The sequence below is a fragment of the Excalfactoria chinensis genome, chromosome 13 (genome assembly GCF_039878825.1).
Source record: "Excalfactoria chinensis isolate bCotChi1 chromosome 13, bCotChi1.hap2, whole genome shotgun sequence".
In the NCBI taxonomy this organism is placed as follows: Eukaryota; Metazoa; Chordata; class Aves; order Galliformes; family Phasianidae; genus Excalfactoria; species Excalfactoria chinensis.
Genome location: NC_092837.1, coordinates 1,544,298 through 1,551,450, shown reverse-complemented (window position 1 = coordinate 1,551,450; position 7,153 = coordinate 1,544,298).

The window sequence follows — 7,153 nt, the reverse complement described above, 5'->3', positions numbered from 1 at the left end:
CAGGTGCGAGTCTGAGGGGAAATAACGGCTTCTTTGGGATCGGGTCTCTCCCATCCGCACTCGGATATCCCGCATAACTGCACCGGAGGATTCCTTTTCCCCCTTTTTTTCCTTTCCCCTCCTTCCAGCTTCAGTTATCTGACCTTTTTTTTTTCCAACCCCGGCTGCTTGCCTGCACCTGGCTATTGCTCTCATAGCTACTTTCTGATACAGCAAAGACAGGCAAGGGGGAACCGGTGCCTCAAAGACAGTCCCTTCCCCGGCACAGCACGGCTCTCCCAGTAAGGAATCAGCATTTGGGAAGCCAGATTCTGTGAGGTCTCTGCATAGAAACTGATTTATGCAGATTGTAATTAACCAAATCTGTATTTTCCCTTTGTTCTACATCACATCAAGCCTGAATTGCGGCTGGTGGTGGTAGAGCCGGAGGAATAGGGGATGGTCAGGATACTGGAAAAGAGGAGAAATGGATTTTGTTAGAAGAGAGCAGTGGAGCTGTGTGAGCGGGGGGGGCTGTGCTAAGGAGATACTGCAGGCTGAAGCCAGACCAGGATCTCAGCACAAATGTTTTAAGACTGTGGTGGCCATGAGTTCCTTCTCTTTCTGTGGTCCTCTCCTTAAATCCAGAAGTGAGCTGAAATCTCAGGGGCCAAAGCACCCCTGGGTGCTGGCAAGACAGAGGTGCCAATGGGAGAACTCAGATGAACACACGGCATCAGGGTTTCCCAGAAGCAGGAGTGCCAGAGCTGAAAGCCCCACACTGCACCTTTGCCCTGGGCAGCTGAAATCCAGCTGTGCCTCTGCCAGCTCTCCCTCTGGGGAAGAAAAGCCCCATTCAGCAAACAGCCATTGCACAGGACGCAGGCAGAGGACCCAGACAGTGGGACAGGGAGCTCAAAGCCATCAGTGCTCCCAGAGATGCTCTTCAGATGCACGGGATGCTCAGAGCAGAGCTTGCAGAGAGATGAGGTTTGGACAAAGAGCTTGTTGATGCCATCTGAAAATGAGGCTGGGCACAAACAAGGCAGTGGGATTTTCCCAACTCTTTGCCCTCAGCTCAAGAAACAAGGCTGTGAAGCAAGCTCTGGAGTTGCACTATGAGCATTCTGTTGATGAATGCCTTAGAGGAGCTGATAGAGTGATCCATCCTGTCTTCAGAGCACTTGGGGAATGCTGGCTGTGGGGCTGAGAGGCAAAACAGCAGTGTGTGCTGCTCACCTCATGCAGGGAAGACAATAAGGCGCAGTAGAGACTTGTTTGTGGTGTCTTGCAGCTGTATGACATTGGGGGTTTTGGTGCTCAGAGCTGAGCTGGCAGCCTCGCTGTGTGGGTTTGCAGTTGAGCTCTCATGGCCCTGCATCAAAGCGCTGCTCCTTGACCCCACTGAAGCTCTGGAGATAAGGCTGCAAATTCACCTCTGGGAAAGCTGCACCAGCGTTCTCAAAACTGAAAGCTGGATGCACTGAAAGCTGGATGCGTTTAGCTCAGCTTGTCAGGCTCTGGAAATCACATGGTGCCAAGAGCAGGTGGCAGCCAAACCATGGATATATGAGCTCAGCTCCAGCCCTCCCCGAGATCTGCCCTCCTCTTGGATCGAGCCTTTATGGCCCTCCTAACTGATTTTCAGTGTCGTCAGAGCTTGCAGAGAGCCTGGCAGGGCTGGGGATGCAGAGCTGAGACTCCCTCTCTCCCTGAGCTGAGTCAGAAGCACCTCCGGCTGCCAGAGCCCTTGGCTCATCTCCTGCTCTGTGCTTTGCAAAGCCGCAGAGAGCTCCGCTCTTGTGATTAATGCTACAGAGCAACTGCTTCAGCGTCTGTGATAACACAAACCAGAAACAAAACTCTGTTTCCGCATATAGCATCAAACGGGAAATTGTGTAATTTTCTATGCACGGCTTGCTTTACTAAGAAAAACTTTCCAAGCAGCAACATTCATTTGCCCAGCAGCACAACTGGCACGTCTGGGCCGCGGTGCTGCTGCAGCATCAGCTCCCTGTGCCCGGAGCATCGCCCCGCTCCCCCGCCTCGCTCACGGGGCCGGAGGGATGGGCTGCAAAATAGGCTCAGCCTCCACTGACATCAAAGGGAGCCCGGAGCAGCCCACTGGGATGGAGGCGGGGGCTGACGAGCGGCGGAAGAGCTGCGCCTTCCCCCGGGGACTGCAGAGGGCGGTGGTACCCAGCGGCGGTGGCGGCTCCGTGCGCTGAGCGGTGCTGCTGTGGGCCGGGTTCATCCGCGTTGCGATGCTCAGGAGCTGCGTGCTGTTGCTGCTCTCCTTCCCCGGGTGGAAAGGGACCTCCCCGCAAGCGAAGCAGTGTCAGGGCACGCACGGATCTCGTCTTGCCCTACTCCGAGCTCTTTGCAGGTGGAAACTGCCAGTGCAGAGGCAGGAGAGCTGCAGTTATATTATTCTCGGGCAGCGCATGTTGTCTGTGGTGTAGAGACTGACGGCTGAGACTCGGGGTGGCAGGCTGGAGGATGCTCTGACAGCTGGGCAGAGCTGTGCTTTGATCACTTGCAGGGTGTGTGGTTCCCTGCCGGGCTCCTTTCCCACCTCCTTTTCTCTCACACGCTGGAAGTGCAGTTTGTGGCTGTCAGTGCTTCTCAACAGAGCGCTCCTCTGCTCCCTGTTAATCCCAGCAGCTGCTGCACACAATGGCTGTGCTGTTTGGCAGGCATGGGGCAATGAGTTGCTGCCAGTCTTGTGCCCATGGTGCCTGCCTTCCCCTGGGGCCCAAACCTCTCTCTGTCATCCCTGTGCAGGAAGCCCAGCACAGCTTCATTCTGTTCCTACTCATTCCTAGTTCTGAAAGCCAAACTCAGCCCCAACAGCAGCTTCAGGCTGTGCCACATATCCTGATGTTCCTGCACAGAAACCGCTGCACTCATGGGGCTCGAGAATGAATTCATCTCTATGGTGAACTGCACAGAACTTCTGCACGGGCTGCAGAATGGCTGGAGAGAGACACAAAAACATGAGAACCACAACTGTTTGGGGGTCTGTGCCACCCATCGCTGAGCCAGGGTGTTCTATGGGGCTTCGTTTCCTTCAGTGCTTCTTCAGCATCACCACAGCCTCAGCCTCCTGTTTGTCACATGCCCGGGGCTCACGCTGTCCCACCCTTCCTGTCTCATCCGGAGCTGCTGTGGGGAAGGAGCTGCCATGGCAGCTGCGCTTATCACTCCCCAGCAGCTGGGGATGCCTGCCAAGCACAGCCCCATCCTGCCAAACTCAGCATGGGAAGGCTGTGTGTCTGTTCTTAATGCTCTCAGCGCTGGCTCTGCCATGGAAGCCTGCAGGGAGTGGTGGGCTCCTTCTCACCTGGGGCCACTGATGTGCCATTAAAGCGCACAGCAACCAAAGAGGTTTTCAGGTCCTTCTCTTCGGCCTTATAGAGCCTTTGTAATTGTTTCAGCAAATTCTGTCCACAATTGCTCCTTGAGAGCCCAGGCAAAGCTCCTCGGAAGTGGGACACACAGTGATGCAAAACCACCCTTCAGCTGCTGTGCTGGCACTGCAGGAGGAGGTGGTGGCTCTGCAGGTGAGACAATTTATGGGAACCCAACTTAATGAGGCTGTGTGCTGCTTACACAATGAAAATAGTCTTCAGCTGGCGTGCAAGTAATTAACCAGCAACTTAAGCTGAACCCTTTGCTATAAATATCTTGCTTTCCGTCAGCAAGTGAGTATGAGGAGTGTCTGCAGAACCAGTTCTGCCACCCCACTACAGGAAAAGGTTCTTCTGTACAATTCTCATAAACCAGTGCTCTCTGAAGGAGAAGTCCCATCCCACCAGGATGCCACCAGTGTTGGGCTGTTGGCTCCAGTCTCTGCCTGGTCTGCTGGCAGTGTGTGCAGATGGGGAGGTCCCAAGTGGCAGAGACTCTGCATTGGTGCTTTTCCCTCTGTTGCCCTTATATCTGTTAGAAAGTTGTACCCTGGTCTGCCCATGGGATTGGTGAAATATAGACACCTTCACATCCCACCAACAAATACATTGTTCCTTCCTGGAGGACTTGAGACATGAGCTTTCAGTATGAACATGGGTTCCAGTTCTGCCCAACCTTGGGTTTCTTGCCAAGTTGGCAGCATCCCCAGAGTCTCCTGATCAGTGCTCCCTTCAGGCTGGCTCTGGGAAGTCCCTGGTTAAGGATATGAGGTGTTTCTTCTCCTGACACCCAGCACAATGGTAGCTTGGTTTGCCTGGAATTAGCCTGCAGCAGCTGCGTGCAGGACAGCCACGCGGTCCCACTTGTGAGCAGACATGAGAAGTCTGAAAAGTGAATGTGGTTCTCGTTCAGAGGAAGCTGACATTTATCATCCTCACTCAGCTCCTGTCTGCACGCCTGGAAATTCTGCGTATGGAGTTAATGATCTTCAGAGGGCAATAAAGCCAACGGCTTGCAGACGGCTGTGCCGGGGGAGATCGTGCTGTGCCCATTGATGCTGCCGGCAGTGTGAGGTTGCACGGGGACTGCTGCACTGTGCAGTGCTCTGCGTGATGAGGACACGACCTTTGGAGTGGCCCTGCTGCAGGTTCACTGCTCAGCCCTGCCAGGCATGCAGCACAGTAATAAGCATGCTTCTCATGCTTTGCAATTAGCTGCCTCTCTTAGTGCATGCGCAAGAGCTTTTACTTGTTGCATGCATGGTTCTATCAGCACACTATGTTTTGGTTTAACTCCTTTCATTGGTGCTGTGTGATGCAGCAGGTTGTCAATGCTGGAGATGGCTGGGACTGATGGAGCTAAGCTGATTTTTATACGGTTTGAGTAAGAGGGGTAACTGCACAGTTTGTGGAGAGGAACCTGGTGAGGTTCAGCAGAGGCAGCTGTAGAGTCCTACACCCAAGGAAGAGTGCAGGTTAAGGGCTGAGCTGCTGGAGGAGCTCTGCTGAGAAGGACCTGAGGGTCCTGGTTAACCAACAGTTGACCAAGAGCCAGCAGCATGCCCTGGTGGTGCCCTGGAGTGCATGGCACAGAGTGTGGCCAGCAGCCAATGGAGGGTCTCCTCCTCCTTGCTCTGCACTGGGGAGGGCACATCTGGAGCACTGCACTCAGTGTGAGGCTCTCAGCTGCAGGCAGATGGGGAAGTGCTGGAGGGAGCCCAAAAGAGGGTGCAGAGATGGGGACCCGGAGCACCTCCTGATGGGGACAGGCTGAGAGCCCCGGGCTGTTTGCTTTGGGGAGAGAGAACCAAGAGGGGATCTGCTCAGCACTGATCAGTATCTGAAGGATAGGGGTTGGGAGAATGAGGCAGGGCTGTGTTTGGGGTCACCCAGAGACAGGACAAGGAGCAGTGGGAACAAAATGGAACCCAGAGAGCTCCATCTGAACATAAAGAACTTCCATGCTGTGAGAGTGGCAGAGGCCTGGAGCAGAGCCCAGAGAGGGGGTGGGGTGATGGCTCTCCTCTGGGGTTACTCACACCTGCCTGGATGCTGTCCTGCCCAGCTTCTGTTGGGGACCTGCTGAAGAGCAGTGAACACAGGGACAACTCCACAGCTGATTCCATAACTGCAAACTGCATAAAGAAACACAGGCGGACACTTAGGTTTCATGTACCTTATTTCCATGGATCAAAGTTCTCCTGTATGATCCTTCCCTGGTGCAGACAGCCTTGGTTTAACCCTATTGTTGCCATGCAGCTGTGTTGGTGCCATGCAGCCCTGTTGATGCCATGCAGGACTGTTGTTGCCATGCAGCTGGCCCACTGCTGCTCCCCACCAGTGTGTCTGAGCTGCGGGGAAAGAAGCAAACCGTTGTGTTGAGATAATGCAATAGGGAAGAGATTAGATAAGGAGAAGGATTGCCTTATCCATCTGACCCTTGGAGTTCAGACCCATGAGAAGCAAGAGGAGGAGGGATGAGTCACAGGCAGTGCTGCTGCAATGCACATTTCTGCATCCTGAGGGGTTTTCCTCATTTCTCTAAACACAAAGCACAGCCAAAAGCCTTCTTGAGGAGGTTGATAAACACGGCAGTGACTGTCCCAGGCTGCATGGCTTTTCTTCTGAGATAAACAACGCTGTACAAAATAGCTGACACTTCACGTGCAGCAGTCGCAGCATCTTCCTCTGAACGAGCACTGTGGTTAATGATGACTGTGTGTGATGAGGATGAGATAACGAGTGGCTGTGGGAGGTCCCTCTGCACACAGAGCCTTGTCAGTCTCTTAATGGGCTTTGATTTACATCACATACACAGTGCAGATAGAAGCAGCCCATGCTGCGCTGTGCTGGTGTGCAGCACATGAGTGTGACACCCTCCTCTTGCAGCACCAGACCATGAAGCTTCCCTGGGTCACCACAAGAGCTGCAGGTGGGTCTGAAAACCAAACTCATACATCTCATACATCTGATGGGATATTTCCTTGCAGTGTTACTTAGCTGTGTGATGCCCTCCAGCTGTGTGGGAAGAAGAGCTGTGTGGGGTGCCCTGCAGCTTTTTTCCTGCTTATCCTCTGTGCAGTGAAAGCACAGCTGGAGCAGAGCATCAGTGGGGACACCTCAAAGCCCCACTGACTCCACACTGTGCCAGTGGTGGGAGTGCAGGAGGAAAGCTGCTGGCTACCAAGTACTGTGTGTGTGAGTGGCCGGTGCACAGGAGGCAGTGCAAATGTAGGAGCTGCAACAGGTTGTCTGCTTTCTGTCACCAACAAGCTCTATGGGTGCCCACTTGGTTTCCTTGCCCAGAGGGGAACTGCTCACGTCCTGCTGCACATCTCCCTGCTGCACATCTCCCTGCTGCAACGTGCCCCAGCAACTCGCTGTCCCAGCACTGTGACCTTGGCTGCCAGGAGCGCGCCATTGGCCCAGCTTTTGTTTGGCTTCAGAGAGCACTGTCCTCTGGCTGACAGACATAAATCTGACCCAGACAGTTAAAAAAAAAAATACAGCATCCATTTGTTGAAGTACGTCCTTCCCCAGTCATTTATCTTGCCTGCACTCTGTTTAGAACCAAATGTACACACATCTCCAGGCACACAAAGCAGCCTGTGGGGAGGCCCGGGGGGTAGTTTGGTCTGTTGCATTCATCAGACCTCCTTGATTCTTCTTTTGTTTTTTGCATGGAAATATGGGGGGAAGGAAAAGGATATCCTGGATGGATACCTGTTGTTTTGTTTCAGAGAATCACTGAAGTTGAAAAGGAC